General features: G+C 36.9%; 2 long non-coding RNA genes across 3 annotated transcripts in view; one reads left to right on the top strand and one right to left on the bottom strand.

The window, feature by feature from the left end:
- LOC115289530 overlaps nucleotides 1–20,817 on the bottom strand; it is a 42,216-nt gene extending 21,399 nt beyond the window's left edge. For both annotated transcript variants that reach the window (XR_003907665.1, XR_003907666.1), the window contains exons 1-3: nucleotides 20,500–20,817; nucleotides 6,389–6,514; nucleotides 5,378–5,478 (exon numbers count right to left, since the gene is read on the bottom strand). This is a non-coding gene — a long non-coding RNA (uncharacterized LOC115289530). The remainder of the gene's footprint in view (nucleotides 1–5,377; nucleotides 5,479–6,388; nucleotides 6,515–20,499) is intronic.
- LOC115289529 overlaps nucleotides 1–21,775 on the top strand; it is a 45,396-nt gene extending 23,621 nt beyond the window's left edge. Inside the window, exons 2-3 of the long non-coding RNA XR_003907664.1 lie at nucleotides 20,680–21,216; nucleotides 21,600–21,775. This is a non-coding gene — a long non-coding RNA (uncharacterized LOC115289529). The remainder of the gene's footprint in view (nucleotides 1–20,679; nucleotides 21,217–21,599) is intronic.
- Nucleotides 21,776–22,095: the final 320 nt, after the last annotated feature.

Raw genomic sequence — 22,095 nt, 5'->3', positions numbered from 1 at the left:
TTTTGAGCCATTCTAAGAGATATGTATACATGTTTTTGTATAAACCAGTTTCCCCATCATGGTTTTACTCTGTGTTTCCCTAAGACTTATGAGGTTTATAAAGTTGAACATCTTTCCATGTGCTTTTTGCTATCTGGGTATCTGCTTAGTGAAGTTACTGTCCATGTCTTTTGCCCATTTTTTGAGACTTGTTTCCTCATTGTTGAGTTTTGAAAGTTTGTTACATTTTTTAAAATCTTTATTTTTTAAGTGATATCTATGGCCAATGTGGGGCCTGAACTCATGACCCAGAGATTAAGAGTCAAATGCTCTACAACTGAGCCAGCCAGGCACCTGGAGAGTTTGTTACATTCTTTTTTTTTTTTTAATGTTTTTAATGTTTTATTTATTTTTGATACAGAGAGAGACAGAGCATGAGAGGGGGAGGGGCAAAGAGAGAAGGAGACACAAAACCGGAAGCAGGCTCCAGGCTCTGAGCTAGCTGCCAGCACAGAGCCTGACGCGGGGCTCGAACCCACAAACGTGAGATCTGACCTGAGCCAAAGTCGGAGGCTTAACCAACTGAGTCACCCAGGTGCCCCGAGTTTGTTACATTCTTAATACAAATCCTTTATTATGGGCTTTGCAAATATTTCTCTCAGGGTGGAGCTTGTCTTCCTTAGCAGTGTATTTTAAAGAATAGAAGTTTATAAAAATTTGATTACGTCCAATCTCTCAACTTGTTCATTTATAGATTGTGACTTTGATTGTCACACCTAAAAAATCTTAGTCTAAGTCAGAGTCACAAAAATTTTCCTAACGCTTTCTTCCAGAAATTTAAAAAATTTTTTTTTAAGTTTATTCAGTTTTGAGAGACAGAGACAGAGCACAAGCAGGGGAGGGACAGAAAGAGAGGGAGACACAGAATCTGAAGCAGACTCCAGGCTCTGAGCTGTCAGCACAGAACCCAAGGTGTGGCTCCAACTCATAAACTGTGAGATCATGACCCGAGCCAAAGTCGGACACTGAATGGAGCCACCCAGGTGCTCCTCTTCCAGAAATGTAATAGTAATTTAAAGCTTTACATTTAGGTCTGTGATCAATTTAGGGTAAATTTTTGTACATGGTTTGAGATGTGAATCAAAGTTCCTATTTTTATATGCAGATACTCAGTTCTGTTAAGCACAATGTGTTAAAAACAAATAAATATTCTTTCTTCATTGAATTACCTTTGCATTTTGTCAAAAACCTATTGTCCTTATAAATGTGGGACTATTTCTGGACCCTGCATTCTGTTACATTAATCCATTTGTCTATTTTTACACTACTACCACTGTTTTGATTACTGTACCTATTTAATAAGTCTTAAAATCAGGCAGTGTCCGTCCTCCAACTTTGTTCTTGATCTCAAAGTTAACTGTTTGGACTATTCTGGATCTTTGCATTTCTATATGAATTTTAGAATCAGGTTTTAAGTTTCTTTCCTTTTATTTTTTTAAACCTACTGAGATTTTTATTTGGATTGTATTGCACCTACATAATAATTTAAGGAGAGCTGACATGTTAACAATATGAGCTCACTGAGCCAGATAAATCTGTCCAATTATGTAAGCTGTCTTTACTTTCTCTAACAATATTTGCAGTTTTTAGTGTATAGGTCTTTTGTGCCTTTTATCAGATTTATTCCTAAGTATTTCATATTTTTTATGCTACTGTAAAAGCTTTTTATTTTTTGTATTTCCATTTTCAGTTTGTTGCTCAAATGTAGAAATATAAATGATTATTGTATATTTATCTTGTATCCTGCAATTTTGCTACAATCACCCGTTAGTTCTGGTAGGTTTTATAGATTCCAGCAAGTGGAACAGATGGATGATCATGTCAGTTTTATTTCTTCCTTTCCAATCTGAATGTGTTTTTTTCTTTTCTTGCCTGATTGCACTGGCAGAACCTCCACTGGTTCTACCAATGAAAATGGTAAGAACAGACATAACTCTGGTGTCCTAAACTTACAGGGAAATCATGCAGTGTTTCACCAGTAGACATGAGATTATCTGTAGGCTTTCTATAAATGCACTTTATGTGGTTGAAGAAGTACCCTTCCATTTCAAGTCTGATTTTTTTTAATGTTTTATTTATTTTTGAGAGAGAGAGAGAAAGAGACAGTGTGAGCAGGGGAGGGTCAGAGAGAGAGGGAGACATAGAATCTGAAGACAGGCTCCAGGCTCTGAGCTAGCTGTCAGCACAGATCGTGATGTGGGACTTGAACCCAACAAACTGTAAGATCATGACTTGATCCGAAGCCGGACACTCAACCAACTGGGCCACTCAGGCGCCCTGCTGATTTTTTAATTGGGAATGAAAATTGGATTCTGTCAGATGTTTTTTTCTGCACCTATTGAGATTATCAGTTTTTCTTTTTTAGATTAATGTGGTGAGTTATAATGATTGATTTTTAAATATTAAACCAATCTTATACTTGGGATAAATTCCACTCAATAATAATTTTATCCTTCTTATATATTGTTAGATTTAATACAATTTTGTCTAGAATTTTTTACATCTGTGTTCATGAGGGAAATTGTCCAGAGTTTTCTTTTCTTGTAATGTCTTTGTGTGGCTTGGGTATCAGGGTAATGCTGGCCTCAAAGAATGAGCCTGAAAACATTCCTTTCTCTTTACTTTTGTGGAAGAGTTTAGGGTGATTGGTATTTTTCCTCTAAATATTTTAAGTATTCACCAGTAAAATCCTATGTACCAGAATTTTTCTTTATAGGAATGTTCTAAACTAAAGGTTCAATTTTGGGGAAATAAATAAATAACCATTTGGGTTACATATTTCTTCTTTTTTTAAAACTTATTTTTGAGAGACAGAGAGAGACAGAGCATGAATGGGGGAGGAGCAGAAAGAGAGGGAGACACAGAATCCGAAGCAGGCACCAGGCTCTGAGCTAGCTGTCAGCACAGAGCCTGATGCGGGGCTTGAACTCACGGACCGTGATATCATGACCTGAGCTGAAGTTGGATGCTTAACCAACTGAGCCACCCAGATGCCCCTACATATTTCTTCTTGAGTCAGCTTTGGTAGTATATGTCTTTCAGGGAATTTGGCTGTTTCATCAAAGTCATTAATTTTTTTGACTTAAAATTGTTCATAATAATCCTTTATTATCCTCTAAATATCTGAATTTGTAATGATATCATCTCTCTAATTCCTGACATTGGTATTCCTGATACGTGTCTTCTCTTTTTTTCCCTAACCAGTCTAGCCAAAAGTTTGTCAATTTTACTGATCTCAAATAATCAGGTTTGATTCCTTAAATATTCTCAATTAATCTTTGTTTTCTATTTCATTAATTTCCATCTTGACCTTTATTATTTCATTTCTTTTGCTTCTTTGTGTTTAATTTGTTCTTATTTTTTAGTTTTTTAAGGTGGAAGTTAGGTCATTGATTTGAGATTTTTTTGTATTTTTTAATGTAGGCAGTTCATTTATATAAATTAAGATATGTTGTATTTTTATTTTCCTTCAGGTCAAAATAGTTTCTAATTTCACCTTGGATTTCTTCTTAATCAGTGGGTTACACAGAAGCATGTGATTTAGTTTCCAAACATTTGGGGATTTTCTAATTTAATTCCATTGTGGTGAATGGACCTACTTTGCAGGATTTAAATCCTCTAAAATATAGTGAGACATATTTTATGGTCTAAAACAGAGACTGCAAACCTTTTCTATAAAGGGTCAGACAGTAAATAGTTTAAGCTTTATGGGTCACACACAGTCTCTCCTGTTACATATCTTCTTTCTTTTTTAAGAAACCTTTCAAAATGTGAAAACCATTCTTAGTTCATAGGCCACATAAAACCAAGCTAGATTTGGACCCACAGTCATAGTTTGCTGACCCCTAGCCAGGAATATGGTCTCTCTGGGTAAATGTTTCATGTACTTTTTTAAAAAAGAATGTGTATTCTTCTGTTAATAGAATGTTCTAGAAAAGTCAATTGGGCAATACTGGTGGATAGTGTTGAGTTTACTATGTCCTTGCTCTGTTTCAACTTGTCCTAGCAATTATTTAAGAGGTTATTATTTAATAATAATAATTACTGCTGAATGATTTAATTATTGAAGCAATTATTAAAATCTCTGACGGTAATTATAGATTTGTCTATTTCTCCTTACAGTTCTATCAGTTTTTGCTTCACAAATTGTGAACCTCTTTTTATTCGGGGCATAAACATTTAGGATTATCACATCCTCCTAATTAACTGACTTCTTTATTATTATGAAATGACTTTCTTTACTCTTTGCTCTGAAATCTGACTTTGCTTCTACAATGTTCATACAGCTCCACCAATTTCTTGACTAATGTCAGCATCAGCATGGTATATCTTTTACCATCCTTTCATTTTAACATCTTTGTTTCTTTATAGGTAAAGTGTGTTGGGTCTTGCTTTCTATCCAACCTGACAATCTCTACCCTTTGATTGAAATTTTTTAGATCATTTACATTTAATGTGATTATTGATATAATTAGATTTAAGTCTATAATCTTGCTATTTTTTTAATGTTTTGTTTTTTTTTATTTTGAGAAAGAGAGCATGAGCAGGGGAGGCACAGAGAGTAAGAGGGAGAGAGAAAATCCCAAGCAGGCTCCACAGTGCCAGCACAGAGCCCAGCACAGGGCTGTATAACACAAACCATGAGATCATGACCGAGATCAAGAGTCGAACACTCAACCGACTGAACCACCCAGGCACCCTCATCTTGCTAATTTCTATTTGTTCCATTTCTTCTGTGTTTCATCTATTCATTGTTCCTTTTCTCCTTTGTCTGCCTTATTTTGGATTTAGTACTTTTTATTTTTTTAAGCTTATTTCTTTCTTTTGAGAGGGAGAGAAGCAGGGAAAGGGAAGAGAAGGAAGGAGAGAGAGAATCCCAAGTAGGCAGCCCCATCAACACTGAGCACACATAGGGCTCAAACTCACAAACTGTGAGATCATGACCTGAGCCGAAACCAAAAGTCAGACGCTTAACCAACTGAGCCACCCAGGTGCCCCTGGATTGAGTACTTTTTTATGGTTTCAATTTTTGTCCTTTGGTTTATTAGCCATAACTGTTTTGTTATTATCCTACTGGTTGCTTTAGGGTTTACAGTCTACATGTTTAATTTAATCACAATCTACTTTCAAGCAAATTTATACCACTTCACATATAATAAAAGAACCTTATAATATCTTATTTCTATTTTTCTTCTCCTGGTCTTTATGCTATTATTGACATATATTTACTAATGCGTATTATAAATTCCACAATACATTGCTATTATTTTTGTTTAAATAGTTCTCTTAAAAGAATTAAATGGGGGAAAAAAACTTACATATTTGCTCATGTAGTTACCTTTTCCAGTGCTCATCATTCCTCTGTGTAGATCTGTTTTTCCATCTGGTATCATTTCCTTGCTGTCTGAATGACTTTCTTTAACATTCTTGTAGTGTAGTCTGTTGGTAATGATATTAAATTTTCATTCTGTGACTTTTCAGTGTTTACAACACTCTCAGGTTCAAAGTGAGTAATCATCAATTAATCTACTCCCTACCAAAAACTACTACTAATAGCCTGGGCTAACCTGGAAAACAGAAAAGGAGCATATTGTACAACCATAAATAACCTAGAACTTTGCCTCTAAAAGTCCAGTTTAGGACAAAGGGAACTTATGGTACGCCACGGTGTTAAAAGCCACTGAATGAACATGGGGCATCTTCTTAGATATCAATTTTATACTCCAGGATTTTTAAAAAAATTTATAAGCATATTTATACTAAACATAGGGGTACTATGGTATATAATGCAACATTTATATTACATTTAAGACAAGAAACTAAAGAAAATTCTAGTTTTGAATCAAGTGTTCTAGGGCAATTATTATTTTTCTCCACTATTAACCACTTTTATGAAAAAGTTTGAGAAGCTGTGAACTTGATGATTACTCATGATTTATTAAAACCTCTCCTAAAATTGGATGCTGTCAACAAATATGTAGGTTATTCATAGAGGTTTTTATTCAATTTTGAATATGTATTTCTGAATTGACCACTATATCCTGTTATTCGGCTCATGAATCATTTCTTATTGTGCTCATGAAAAGTAAACTTAATTCCAAGTTTTTAAATACCCATCATTGGGGTGCCTGGGTGGCTCAGTCAGTTAAGTGTCCGACTCTTGATTTCAACTTAGGTCATGATCTCATGGGTTGTAGAATCAAGCCCCATGTCGGGCTCTGTGCCTGCTTGATACTCTTTCTCTTCCTCTCTCTCTCTGCCCCTCCCCCAAGCACATGGACACACTCTCTCTCAAAATAAATAAACTTTAAAAAAAAAACATCATTATTCCTGTGAAGGACTTACTTACCATTTCTCACTTTTGTGGCTTTCAGCATGCCTACATCATTCAGTACCTACAACACTGTCCAATTTTATGAATCCAATCCAGGATTGAATAAGAATACACATAAATAAGCCTGTTAGAAATAGAGGCCTAAAACAAAGAAAAATAAGCTGGTTATGAAAACCCTAACAGAAAATCCACTTCTAAGACTGCATCCTAAGGAAATAAAGCAAAAATTTAACTGTTAGATTGCCCTTTTAAAAATACATATAATATCGCCAAATAAGATACTGCTTAAGTTGTGGTACATAATTTATTCTTATTCTATGTGGAATACTTACTTAGCCATTAAAGGATATTATAGCTAAATATATATTGCTAGGATGAACCACAAAGAGGTATGAAAATTTAATAAAAGGGGCTAAGAGTGGTTATTTCTGGGTTTGGATTATGAATTTTTTTTCCTACATCTTGCTCATCTTGTATATTCTTTAGTATCAACTGCTTGTAATAAGAAAAATCAAAGTTTCCAAAAATAGTAATTCAACATGAATATTTGTTCAAAATGATAAGGTCATCATTTGTTTACCCATTAATCAACAAATATTTGCAATATTAAATAAGACATAGTCCATGTCCTTATGACTCAATTTGTGAGAGAGAGAAAACAGGCATAATCATCAATGTTGGAAAATTTTTATTCCTCTCTTTCATTCTCACTACTTTATTGCCCAGTCATTCTCTTTCTTATTTAGAGTGCACTTTCGCACTTGGCTTGCAGGATCTGCCTCCCCTTCATTTCCTGCCATTGTGTGCCATATGGACAACCTATGCAGTGACTACCTTGAATTCTGACTCCACCAGCTTACAACCATTTCATTCAGAGCCACACCCTCCACCTTCTGATCATCGAGAAACTGTTCCACAGCCTTAGACACCAATATTATTGATCTCTGACCACACCAACATATAATTCCAATTTTTTAAACACTCCCGTACTCTCTAAACACCTGCTTTACCTTATTTTAACCTCTATTCCTCAACTATTCCCTTTTCTTTTTTTCAGACCACTATCTCCACCATAGTTTCATATTTTTTCCTATCTGGCTTAGTTTCAGATACATCAGTCCTCCTGGTAATAACCTGCTAATAACCCTGGCTAATTCCCTCTTCCATTCCTTAGAACATATATTTTATGCCACCTTACTTCAACTCAAACTTGCTACTTCTCCTATGCCTACTTTTATGTCTCCTTTACCGGAAAAAAAAAAAATCAAAACTATAAGCTGCCTACCTCCTAACCTTCTTGCTCCACACGTTTAAGTTATACATTTAACTATCTTCACCTCCTTCCTTCTAATTTCAGGGGAAGTATCCTTTACTTCCAGGTAAACTTCTTTACTGCACCCTTGATCCCACATTCCCTAATCTCCTATAGATCTTTCTTTACCTTTATCCCTCCTTCTTTCTAATCTCTTCTGTCTGCTGACTCTTCCCACACTTTATAAATATTAAACTCTCTTCACTGTAGAATCTCCTCAATTCTACAAACTACTACCTACAATGATCCTTTATTTTTGTTTTGAAGAAGAAATGACAAGTCTTGAGATAATATAGATCTGTTGTAATTTTACTCATTTTAAAATACTTTTCAACCCAACATAGAATTCTGCCACCATCAGTGTATTGAAAGCATCCTGGCAAACATTACTAATGACAAAATTGCCAAATCCCATAATCTTCTTCAATTTACTTGACCTGTCTTTATCTTCTGATAATCTTGATTCCTTTCTTCCTGAACCCTCTCTCCCATTGGCTTCTAGAACATTGAGCTCAGTAGGTGTCCCCTTCCATCCTTCTGCTAGTTATTCTTAATTTTTTTTTGCTGCCTTCTCTTACTCTGCCCATTTAATAATGTTACTTCTCATTTCCTCTCACTATATTCAGTCTTTATGAGCAATGGCATCCAGTTCCCCCTAAATTTCAACATCCACTTCTGAGTAGTTACTTCTTAGTGACATCCACTTCTAGCCCCAGCCTTTCTCCTAAGCCTCAGATGCACATGCTGAGCTCCCCAATCAACTTCTGTATATGGATATCCCAGTGACAGTATTCTGTATTCAGTGTCTTCATTGACCATCTCATCTCCTCCCCTTTCCCAGTTTTCGATTCCACACCCTTATACATACATACACGTAAACCAAAATCCCTGGCCTTCCTCCATTTGCCTCTATCCTGGTTAATTATACCACTATTGTAGTCTACAAACCAGGAATTAGGGAGTCATTCTAGATTCTTTCTCATCTCTATCCCAACCATTACTTCCCTAGTCCAAACATTATCTCCCCCCCCATTACTGTAAAACCACACAAAACTACTTTTATTTAAATAATTAGAGCACATTTTACAACATTCCCCCTGGTATTTAAATTATGGATGGCTCAGTAGGTTAAGCGTCTGATTTCAGCTCAGGTCATGATCTCACTTTTGGTTGGTGAGTTTGAGCCCTGCATCGGGCTGTGTGCTGAACACTGGGAGCCTGGAGCCTGCTTCAGGTTCTCTGTCAACTACTCTCTCTGCCCCTCCCTCACTCACACTCTCTCTCTCTGTCTCAAAAAATAAAATAAATTATGAAATTACAACCATGTGACCTTATTAGCAAACTAGGAAGGCTTATACAGAAACATAAATAGCCTCCACTATTCTGAGATCAGAAACCTTGTTTATACCCCTGTACCTACATGTTTATCATGCAGCAGTTGTTCCATTACTATCTGTTCACTTTTGAATAAGGCAAGCATGGCATCCTTAAAGTTAACCATAATAATTATTAAGCTGCATATTAAACAGATAAATAATAGGATTCATATTAATTTTAAATAATAAATTACAATTTTATACTTGTTAGTTCACCAGAATTTCTTTAAAACATATACCACACACATACCTATATACATATACCAAATCAGGAATTAGATAAGCTAACAAATTGAGTTTTCTCTATAAACTGAGCTTCCTTTTATTCCTATCCTACTGTCATTGACACCATCAACCTATCTATGCTCCCAAAATGATGAAAGCGAAAGCATCCTCATAGCCATGCTTGGAGTAACAATAGTGTGATGTGGATGGATCAGAAGGGTCCCACTGCCTCCCCAAGTCTTTTGTTTTGCTTTCTGATGCCTGAAAGATGGAACCCACTATTTCACAAAATACAAACTGCAATTTTCCTGAAGAAGAGAAACAAAGTATAGTATTTAATAATGCTAAATGAATGTAATTCCATAATACCAATACACAAAAGACAAAGCCTTCCTTTGTCAACTGGGAAAGGAGGAGGAAAAGTGGTATATTGTTAGGGGGTCTTCAGAAGCAATGCCTTCCAAATCATTCCTGATTTTTAAAATATTCTTTAATTCACATTTATTTTGTAAGTGGGGGGAATTTTTAAAAAGTGAGTCCACAGGTCTAGTTTCAAGGGCAAATAAAAGTTATTCACAAAGTATTTTTATATCAAGTGATTTAGAAGAATATTTTGAACTTTATCATAATTAATAACTATATGTACTAATATTTTCTACATCTAAAGGATTAAACTTTAGGAACTTTCAGTTTTATATTCGTTTCCTTTTAAAGGAAATATGAGTGTAAGGGTAGATGGGAGGATCATTCGATTTAGTTACATGCTACAAGAATTTCTAGTCAGGAAAAAGTTTTATATCTACCATACTATATGAGTACTTTTGCAGTTTATTAAAAATACTGCAGTTAAGGCACATGAGCTTTGAATTGTTTTGGCATAAACATCTGATTGTTTAAAAACAAAAACCTATGTTTTATAAAATACATCCTCCAAAAAGGGAGAAAAATTTGTATGTATGATACTTCAAACCACTTATTTTTCTTTAAGAGTATCTTTAAAATTAGGTATATGCTCTCTGTATACCATCCTGAGTTCACTGGGTCAAAAGTTAATAGTACAGGGTCATCAAGTAAATTAAATGTTAACAGCAAAAATTAAAGGACTTAAATTAAAAACATAGGGCCTAATCCTATGATGAAGAAAAGTGAGGAAAAAGTGTTCCCACAAGAGCTGTAAACTGTTCACCTATTTAAAATAAATTACTTCTTCAGAGCTGCCTTAAAAAGTTAATTTGTTTTAAACACGTATGCATTTCTTCGCCAAAAAAGAATGCTATATTTAATTCTCCTCATTTCCCTATAGATTTGTACTACATGAAAGAAATAATTTTTTACATATTAAGAATAGAAATGTAGCATGAGGCTCAACTGTCACAGAGAACTCATCACACATTCTTAGTCATATCTCCAAGAGACCAGAAGGTCTCAATTTTACTTCTGTTTACTAAAAGTAAGTAAGAAATGAATGATAATAAACTCCTGGCTCCTTGTCCTCCTCAACTTCTAGGACAAGGCTCGTCCCAAGTTAATAAAGTCTCTGAGAGGGTCATGAGTTATAATTTTTTAAGTTTTTACTCAATGTAAAGTTTATTTTATCAAAACCCTTCCATTTTCTTTTGATAAAGGATCAATAGATCCATCTCTATAAGTCCTTTTTATTATCTTATATTGTCCCCCAAATATAAACATTTTAATGGCTAGGACAAAAACTTAACTAGTGCTTGGTATATTTCAGACCATAGATGGTATATGACTTACTGTTCTGGGTGTGTCACTTTTTGAGAGAGGCTCTGTTAAACTGCAGCAAAACCAGAAGGAAACCAAGATGGCAAAGGATTTAAAATCATAAAGCCACTAAAGACACTAAGGATGTTTGGAGTATGGGGATTCAGTTGTCTTCATGGTTAAAGATAAGAGTGTTCATATTTACTATTTTTAAGTTCATTTAGTTTTTGTTTTTAGTAATCTCTCCACCCAACATGTAGAACTCATGACCCTGACTCTGAGGTCAAAAGTCACATGCTCTTCTGACTGAGCCAGCTGGGAACCCCAATAGTGGTCATATTTAAAAAGTTATCACCCATAAGTGGGAATTAATTTATTCTCAGTTGCTGCAAGGGGCACATTGACAATGGGAAGCAGCTTTTACAAAGAGGCATGTTTTAACTAATAAGATTCTATGATTCTATTATTTTAAAAGCAATATTCCAGGGGTATCTGGGTGGCTCAGTCAGTTAAGCATCTGACTTTGGCTCAGGTCATGTTCTCACGGTTTGTGGGTTTGAGCCCCGTGTCAGGCTCTGTGCTGACAGCTCAGAGCCTGGAGCCTGCTTCAGATTCTGGGTCTCCCTCTCTCTCTGCCCCTCCCTAACTCGTGCTCTGTCTCTCTCTCAAAAATAAACATTATAAATTTTTTTTAAAAAACAATATTCCAAAATGTTATATTTAATATTTCATCTAAAGGCAGCATGTTCACACAATTTTAGAAATTAGATAACTGAAATAAGTAGATTTATTATTTTCCAGGTATCCTTAATGGTAAAGGTTGGGAGGGGCAAGTTCATGCTCTTCAGTAAATATTAATCATTATTAATTATAAATGAATTTTAGTTCAGTCTCATAATCTGTGCCCAAGAATATGGAAGCAAAACAATTCTTCATATGGGGGGGAAGCCTTTATACCTCCATAACCTTAAATCAGAGTTGTAAATGTATGTATGGATCTGTTCTAACTGCTTCTGTAATACTCATACTACTGTTTTTTATTGAAATAGATATTTGCCTAATTTTCTTAAACATTACAAGAACTTACAATACATAGATCATTCCTAAACTATAAAATTATGTGTTTGCTTTAATAAATCATTCTACATTTAATTTATATCTTCCTGGGGTTAAAACTATGACTTACTGGTAAAAACTGTCATCACAAGCAAGTTAGGATTACCATCCCAGGCACTGAAGTTAATTATCAGAGCTCCCCAAAAGGGGTGATCTTATAGGCATAACTCCCAGATTCAAATTACATATACTTTAATTCTTCCATCTACCACTAAGATTGTAGCTAACTTTTATCACTACTTAGTTCAATTTGCATCTTTGGATACCTTAAAATCATCTAGTTGGATTCTCCATATCTCTCCAGTTTTATGACTATGATCACAACACTAAAGTCATGCTAACAAATGGGATCTAATTCTTTATGGATAGGAGAAGCAAATGTTTTTAAAAAGTAGATTTATAAGAATTGTGTGACCCATCCATCCATCAGCACCCTCTAGTCTCTTAACAATGTCCTCCATTATTGATTTTATTTTATTTTACCTTTTTTTATTGTTTATTTTTGAGAGAGAGAGAGAGAGAGAGAGAGAGCGCGAGTGAGAGCAAGTGTGTGTGCAAGCAGGGGAGGGGCAGAGAGAGAGAGTGGTGGGGAGACAGAATCTGAAGCAGGCTCCAGGCTCTGAGCTGTCAGCATATAGCCTGATACAGGGCTGGAACCCACAAACCATGAGATCATGACCTCTGCCCAAGTCAGATGCTTAACCAACTGAGCCACTCAGGCATCCCTCAGTTATTTATTTTAAAAAGTAATTCTATAACAATGAGATAGATGGTGAAAACTTACAAACCTCTTCTTACTTTCACTTTCAGGCTTTGCTCTTTCAAATATTTTTTTTGTTGATGTTTTTCTTCTGTTAGTTGTGTATTTGTTAACTGTTCTATTTGTATTTTTTTTGATGTTTGTTTATTTTTGAGAGAGAGAGTGTGTGTGTGTGTGAGAGACAGTGTGTGTGTGTGTGTGTGTGTGTGTGTGTGTGTGTGTGTGAGAGAGAGAGAGAGAGAGAGAGCAGGATAGAGGCAGAGAGAGAGGGAGAGAGACTCCCAAGCAGGCTCTGCACTGTGAGCACAGACCAGATGTGGGGTTCAAACTTACAAACCATGAGATCATGCCCTTCGCCAAAATCAAGAGTTAAGAGTTGGCTGCTTATCCAACTGAGTTACCCAGGCACTCCTCTATTTTTCTTATAGACTTATCTCTTTCTACATTGAGGATATTAACCCATTATCTGCTTTAAGGTTAAAAATGTTTTTCAGTTTGTCATGTCTTTAATATTTATAGTGAATTTTTTCTGTATATTTTTGTGTGTAGCTACTAAACAATGATCTCCAAGATTCTGTGTTGAATGTTCCTATCATTCTGCATATCTCAGTGACCTTATCCAATCCTATAGTTTAAACTACCACAGGTCAACTAGTAAATCTATAGATCATATGCAAATCAAAGCTTTCCCCTAAATTCCAGGCTTCTAAATAAAATCCAATCCTAATATTTAATTACCTATAAAGTGAGGATGGGAAGGATGTATTTAGCCCACAGACATCTCAAAATCAATACATCATATATCAAAATCCATCAAACCTAGTTTCCTTATCTCAGGAAATGGCACCCACAGCTACTCAGCTGCCCACATCAGAAACCTAGGAGTCCTGGGACATACTTACTTCTCACTCTTCTCCATATACAAAGTCTCCTAAACCTCCTCTTTAGTCTTATCTTCCAACTTCTTCCATCCTTACCTACTCCGCTCTAGCTATATGGCCATTGAATTTACCAGTCCTTCCTGCTCAGGATATTAACATATGTTCTTCCTTTGCTTAGAATGTTCTTCCTTTGTTTTTGTCTTAGCTAATTCCTAAGTCTCAGCTTAACTGTCCGACCTTAGGAAAGCCTTACCTAAACCTCCAGTGTTAGGTAGGTGTCCATGGTGTATGCTTTCATTGCATCTGTATTCTTCTGTTACACTACTTAACACAGTTGTAATTTGTATGACTATTAACTTACATATTGTTTCTCTCACTAGTCTACACCATAAGGAGAGAACTGTGACTATGTTGTCACTCCCACTTATATGCTCAGTACCTTGCACAATACATGACACAGAAGTGCTAAAAACAGTTACCTAGAAATACCTACATATTAACACTGAACAAATAGATCCAATCCCTTTTGTACTTCATTTCACTCCCATTTCTACTTCTTTAGTTCAAGTACTCTTTATTGCTTGCCTGGATACAATAGCCTCTGGAGGACTTGACCACTGTTCTCACATTTTCTTTTTCTTGCTTTCTTTTTTTAAACTAAAAAAATAATAAAAAGATTTTTTAGCTTATTAATTTATTTTGAGAGGGAAAGCCTGAGCTGGGGGAGGGGCACAGAGAGAAGAGAGAGAATCCCAAGCAGGCTCTCACGCAATGAGAGCTGGATGAGGGGCTCAGACCTACAAACCATGAGATCATGCCCTGAGGTGATCCCTGCTTTCCCATTTTCTAATCTGTTCTCCAGTATCCTTGTTAAGGTGAGTTTCTAAAATATAATTCTGATCATTTTACTCATGGGTTTAAGATTTTTCAATTGCATAATATAAAGGTTACACGCAAGGCCCTTCGTGGTTTAACTTCTATCCACTTGATCAGGCTGCAAGTTTTTCAACTCCTCCAAAGCCACATAGCTGCAAATCACACAAACTACCTGAATTTTCTTGAACACACAGGTTCTTTCTGACTTCTGTTTTGTTATACTCCACTGATTATGTTTAAAAACTTTCTGACCTGTTTCTACACTCTCTTTCACATTGGAATATCTCTAGTCCTATAAGGCTCCACCAAGGTATTCCTCGAGATATAGCTCTACTCCTGAAAACCTTTCCTGAGCCACTTATTCCTAATCTGGTTTAGGAATACTCTTACTCTATATTTATCAAATTGTCATTCTTAGAGAATTTATCTATCTTCCATTAGACTTTCAGTTCCTTCCTGCAGGGACTACATATTTTTCATCTCTATATATCCAATTCTGGTATGGACTTTGATAAATGTTTGATTAAATCTGTGTGCCAAAACATAGCAAACCCATCAAAACATACCTACCTTTGGGAAATGGTATTCCTATTCCTGGGAAGTCTTCCAATAAATAAGAAAGTCAATTAGAAAAGGTATATGCATAAAAATGATCACTTCAGAATTTTTTAAAAATTATTTTTATGTCTTTATTATTTTATTTTGAGAGAAAGAGAGAGAGAGTGGGGTAAAGGCAGAGAGAGAGAGAGAGAGAGACACAGAACCTGAAGCAGGCTCCAGGCCCGATGTAGGGCTCAAACCCACGGACTGTGAGATCATGACCTGAGCTGAAGTCGGATGCTTAACCGACTGAGCCACCCAGGTGCCCCCAGAATTTTTTATAAGATAAAATATTGAAAATAACCTAAATGTCCAGCAATAGAAGAATGGTAGAATCTGCTAGTGACATGTAGTAGAGCAATTTAGAATGAAGACTGTAAAATGATATAGTAATTTGCAGATGTTTACAACATGTTAAGTGGAAAAAGAGAAAAACTTTAACAGCATGGCCTTTTAAAATAGCTACTGACTCAAAGGGAACATGAAAATTGTATGAATGGTTTGTGTGGATTGGGATTTCGTTGCCTTTATTCAGAACTTTATAAATGTTGCTATGATAGTTTCTCAATTATAATTACAATGAAAATAACTTAAAATTAAACCCATTATCATTAGCACATGTGTATATATTAGTGTATGCATATTTGCATATATGCACATTTTTATTTATGTATTGTATATATTTTTTCATATATACATATATTTTTTCCTAGTTCAGTCTTATGAAAGATCCAAGAAGCAGAGACACCTCATTAGCATAAACCATACCTAGCCTTGGTCTCTAATACCATTCTGCACTAATGGGAAACAGGGCTTTTTGGAGAAAAGGCTAATTCCAGGGCTGAGGCAGAGTTAAGGACAAGATAAACATGGAACATCTTATTATATGAGAAAGTAAGAAAGTGCTCAAAAAGAAAAAATTATGTAGGCATATCACAAAGACATAGTACCCAAACTAAAGGTGCTCCCACTAGCTTAATCTGGGATAATTTAAATACTAAAATAATTAAATACAGACTTAAATATTTAGAAGTGAAAGGTCATGACATAACTTACCTTCCTGTGATTCAAAAAAAAGGTATACAAAGTATACACATATAAATATAGGTAAAACTCAAGAAAACAAAATAATACAGAATGGAAAAACAGGAATTCATAAGTTAATGCAGATAATAAATAGATAAATAGAGATGAAAGGGCTCTTTGTTCACATAATGCTATGGGCTGACAGGTAGATGTGGAGAGAGCATTAGATTTGTTGACTTATTTTGCAACCATTATGGTAAAATTACATCAGCAATAGTTGATTCTAAATTTAAATGGGAATTTTGATGATGAGCAGGATGTATCTTCAAATCTTTGCCCACAAGTTGCTTTTTAATTGGCAGTTAGAAAAAAAGCAGTAACTATACAATGGAAAATTCGGGCCACATACGGACTAGGTAATCAAAACTAATTCTTGTCAATGAGGGATAGATGGATATCATATGGTTCCAGAAGTGATCACCCGTGCGATAGTCGAGTTGAGAATATATGTAACCCCAATTTAATCATGAGGAAACATCAGACAAAAATATGGAGCGTTTAATTTAAAAAGAGGGGTGGAGTGAGAAGCTATCTTTAAAAATGTCAAGGTCAGGGGTGCCTGGGTGGCTCAGTCCATTGAGAGTCCAACTTCAGCTCAGGTCATGATCTTGACACTCGTAGTTCTTGAATTGGAGCTTGGCGTCAGGCTCTGTGCTGACAGCTCAGAGCCTAGAGCTTGCTTTGGATGCTGTGTCTCCTGCCCTCTTTACCCTTCCCTTACTTACTCTCTGTTTCTCTCTCTCAAAAATAAATAAACATTAAAAAATGTTTTCTAAATGTCAAGGTAATAAAAGATAAAGGCTGGAAATGTTCCAAAATAAAGGAAGCTAAAGAGTCATGACAACTAACTATAGTACCTGACACCATACTGGCTCTTCTACTGGAGGGGGAAATGCTACAAGGATTGACCTATAAAATTGGAATATGGAGATAGATTCAAGTATTAGTTCAATGTAAACTCTCAAGTATGCATGGGTGACAGGTCAGAATGTACGTAAGTTAACATCAAATGGTTCAGAAAAAAATTGTATATAAATATACATGTATGTGGCAAGAGAGACTTTCCACAAGAGCAACCAAATGATAAGGATGTTCTGTAAATTATTTTTATTTTGGAACTGTCTTTAAATTTATTTCTATGTAAAAATGGTTTTTGAAAAATTAACTCCATCTTAGAGAACCAAGACCAACAGGAAAATGTATGTTACTTTAAGACCCATCTAAGAAAATTGTTTTTAAAACATTCTCCAGTGTATACTAAAATTTCAAGTTATTGTTCAAAATGTTTTCTTCTTTAAGTCTTCATTCTCTTGTTTTTTGTTTGTTTTTTTATTTTTCGTCATTCTTTTGTAAAAGATGAACAGACTTGTAGCTTTAACAGTTTTATCTAAAGTTAATATGTTGAAGCCAACATTGCATCAGTTGTAGTTTTCTCATTAGAAAGAGCAGGAGGGGAAGAAAGCACTGAAATTACAAAACCTCTGTTCTCCACATTACCCACATTTACCATTCGTTTGCTGGTGATTGCATTCCAGTTTCCAAGTAAAACCTCAGATTTTATGGCTTCAGTTCTACTGTTATGACAAGTAAAGAGTATGCAGAGACTCAAATGGGGTTGGTGGAAAGAGGTGGGGTAGGAGTGATTAACTCTTCACCATATTGAAGATGAAAAAAAGCTGAAACTTCCACCCTAATTGAGTACTTAGGTAATTTTTTTTCTTTTCATAAAGTACATCACTATGTGGAGTATTAAAGTTTGGAGAAACTATTCTTACTAGTTTTTACCTGTGAATTTGATGATCTGATGTAAAAAGCACTTTTTTCCTTTAAAATTCAATTCAATTATTTGCACCCCCTTGTGGTCAAACATAAAATTTGTTGTTTTCAAAACATCTTCCAATTGGGCTTTTTGTTCAGGCATAGGAACCATGTTACCAGATTAGGTTTTCCTCCTATTTTGGTGAACTGAGGAGATTATGAAGGATTTTTGGTTTATTAAATAGTATTTTAAACAAAACAGGACTTAAATCTTCTAAAAGTGACCTCCATATAAACTTTACTCTGTGCAAAATGGAGAAAACTGCATCAACCTCAAAGGCTACTATGAGGATTTAAGGGGAAAATGCATATACATGCTTAGCTAACACACAGTAGGTACTCAGTAAGTATTATTTACCAACAACATCATCACTTTAGAATTCTCTTGACAAACTATCTAAAAAGGGGGCTGGATCAAAAATTTACCAGTTCATAAAGTTCAATTGTGCAAATAATTTCCTCAAATATACCACTTATCCAGACTGTGTCTGGCTGATTCTTGCCACAGATATATTTTTAAAGAACAAAGAATATATATTTATCTCTGGATGACAGAAATTTGGATAGTTTTTACTTTATATTTTAGACTGGCCTGATTTTCCCCTTCCTTTCCCCTTAGTTTTAATAATTAGAAAAAGCAATAAAACTATTCCATTTCCATATGATCCTCTTATGAATGATAAAACAAATTAACATCTTTATTCATCTAGCAGAGACTGTTACTCATATTTGGCAAAAATAATTTGTCAGGCTGATTTATCATTTTAAGGGGCTTTTGAACACAAATGTTTAACTCCTATTGGTACTAACTTAGCTTTTTTTAAAACACAAGAACCTATGTTAAAAAATTAGTGTTAATGACTGACAACAATAGCTAACATTTATTAATATACCGACCACTGTTAAAATGCCTTTACTATATTACCTCATTTACATCCTCACAACCCAATGCAATAATACCATTACACTTTTTCCAAAAGATGAAATTGAGAAAAAGTGACTTATAAAGCTATTAAGTAGCAGAGCTGAGATCCAAATCCAGGTAGTTTAGTTTGAGTCCACCCACTTAACCAGTGCACAGAAGTACCTGAGATGTAAAACATACTTTGCAATGTTACTTCTTGATCTCAAATTATTACAATATTATTATTACAATCCATTTCTTTTCTAATTGTACCTCAATAATGCAAAATATGCTAACCTTCTACTTCTACTTCCTTACTTCTTGGTACTTCAGGCACTTGCAATATTCATCTTCTTTATATCACGATGATATATGTTTTTGTATACTCCTATAGTTACGGTTCATCATAAGTTGTTTTGCAACAGAAACTGGAAAAAATATAGCAATCCCCCAGATTTTAAACTGTTGGATTTTTAAGAAAACTTATGATCACTTGGGATCAGGAAAAAATTAATCAGTCAAAAATAATCTTAAAATTTAACAATTTAGGATCAATGGCAGTTGTTTTGTTTACATTTTCATCTTACCTAGCTTGGTGGCAGGTAGGATAACTCCCCCAATAATATGAATGTTTAAAAGAGGTTTCTAAGGAAAGTGTTCAAATACTGACAACTTTATCATCAATATTGTCCTCTTATCTTAGCGCTCAGCTTTCAGACGTGGGCACAGATTTGTCTAGGTTTTGTGCTTCTTTCTACTTACTAGTTTTAAGATTTAGGAGCAAATTTCTTAATCTGAGCCTCGGGTGTCCTCATGTATAAAATGACCATAATATCTACATAGCAGAAATGTTTTGAGGAGTAAACACGATCAATCCGTGAAGCGTTTATTTAGCTCCGTGCCAAGCCAGAGTACAGAGTACAGTACAACAGTCAGTACGTGGTATCTAGCTATTATTACTTTATTAATGTGCCGCACAATGGAAACCCGCCTTCGATATTCTCAGTTCCCTTACCACCCTTTAAAAAAAATCATCCTAAGTGATACCCAAAGACTACCCATTCACCTCCCCAAAACAGAGCAGAATGTTTAAGAACAAGTGAGACGGTGAGAGAAACTGGACTCGATGAAAACGCCTTCGAAAAAGGCAGCTTAGAATCGAGTAGAGCTCCAACACACTTAAGCCTTCACTCCAGAGCTCGTGCACGCCCACACACACACACACACACACACACACACACACAGAGTTGTTGAGCAGGGGAAACCACGCCTCCTGTGTGTGCTCAGGTTGGATCGCACACCAAGAAAGAGAATACCCCAGGTTCCAGAATCTGACAGATGCGGACTTACCCACCCACGTGCTTGCAACCTGTGCCTCCTTGGGCAAATTAAATTCTCTGCGCCTTGCTTTCCTGGTCTGCAAACCGATAATAGTAGTTGTACCTACCTCATAAAGTTGTTCTGAGGCTTAAGTGCAATAGTTCTTGTAAAGCGTTGACATACAGCAAGTGCTCTACACACAGGCGGGGCTGTTTTAAGTACACGTGTATCCATACACATGGTCTCAGACACATTCCGTTCTTAGGAGTTTAGACACTGGCAATAAAATATTTTTCTTTTCGTCTAGGCTGCACCCTTATTTGTTTTCTTCGAACAATAAAATAAATGACTATCTACTGACAAGTCATCTATGGACCCTCGGGCCCACAGTTCCTCCACGTCCGCGGCTGAGCAAAGAAGCTGCACGCACGCGCAAGAAAGGAGGTCTGAGAGACTGAGGAAGCAAAGTGAGAGCGGCGAACAGCGACGATTCTGCGCATGTTCAAGGCGCGGAGGTCGGGGTAGGAGTTTGCGCATGCGCAGAAGTGTCGGGAAAGCAAGAGAAGGGGTAGGAGGCGGTATTGACAGCTGTGGAGGCAGCCCGCGTTCCCGGCATGCCCCGGGGCGGCGGGGTTGGCTCTAACGAATTTGAATGAGGAGCCTCAGCGCTTTCGGCGCCATTTTCGAGTGATGCCTGATCTCATCAATCTAGCGGGAGAGACAGGATAACCTGTCCGAGATTGTAGCGCCACTAGGACTCCGCCGAAAAACCACTTAAAAAATTGTCAAAAATTACTTCGAGCAAAGGGCAGCTCACGGAGCTTCGCCAGGGTTGGCGCAGACGGTAAGAACCTGAAGAAGTAACAGCGGGACCTGGGAGGTGGCAGTGGTGGGACCGTCAGGCGATGGGGGGGGGTGCAGGGAGTGGACACTGGGTCCGCCCTCATTTTAATTGCTAAAAATGCGCGGAGATGGGGTGGGGGTAATTGAGTGTCTGCGAGTGGGCGGCGGCGGGCGGAATGTGGCGGGAGCGCGGAGAGACGGGGATGTGGGGGGAGGGGAGTTGCAGTTTGAGCGGGACCCTGACGGGCTGCGGCGGAGCAGCCGCCGCCCAGCGGATCTGTCAGCGGGACCCCCCGCCCGGGGCCGGGCCCGGGGCGCGGCGGGGCTCCGCTGGACGAGGCTCCTTGACAGGAGGGTGCCGAGCGTCCCCTCCCCCATTTGCAGATCCCAGTCGTCTTTAATCGCAGTTTTCCCGGCCCGCAGACGGCCGTCTTCTCGTGACATGAAACTTGAGGTCGGCGGAAAATTAAGGACCTGGAGTATAGTGGGTGCCTCCGGTCCGTCGTGCGGACCTGCAGTCCGCGGGACCCAGCACCGTATATTGTGTTAGACGCTGAAGCGTGAGGTGCTCTCGGAATGTGAGTTTCACAACGTACCCCTACGGCTCTGCGCTCCTCGGTCCCGGCAGGGGTAACCCTGACGGTGTCTGGCTTTGCCAATTTGGGCAAGATAGGGCGGGGGCAGACTTGAGAGGTTTCAGCGGGCTCCTAGGAAAGATGCTGGACTTTCGCTTTTTGCTCGGAATTTTTGTCCTTTGCTCTCACGGTGTTGTTTCTAATGGGGGGGGGGTGAAAGATAGGACTTCGAACTTGCAATTTACTTCTCCCAGTTGCACTTTTCTTAGAAGATTCCTTCTCCAGTCTTTGAAACATGTCGCAGG

This window comes from Suricata suricatta, chromosome 4 (assembly GCF_006229205.1).
Source record: "Suricata suricatta isolate VVHF042 chromosome 4, meerkat_22Aug2017_6uvM2_HiC, whole genome shotgun sequence".
Lineage (NCBI taxonomy): Eukaryota > Metazoa > Chordata > Mammalia > Carnivora > Herpestidae > Suricata > Suricata suricatta.
The sequence above is the reverse complement of the archived record's forward strand: the minus strand, read 5'-3'. Positions and strand labels throughout refer to the sequence as shown.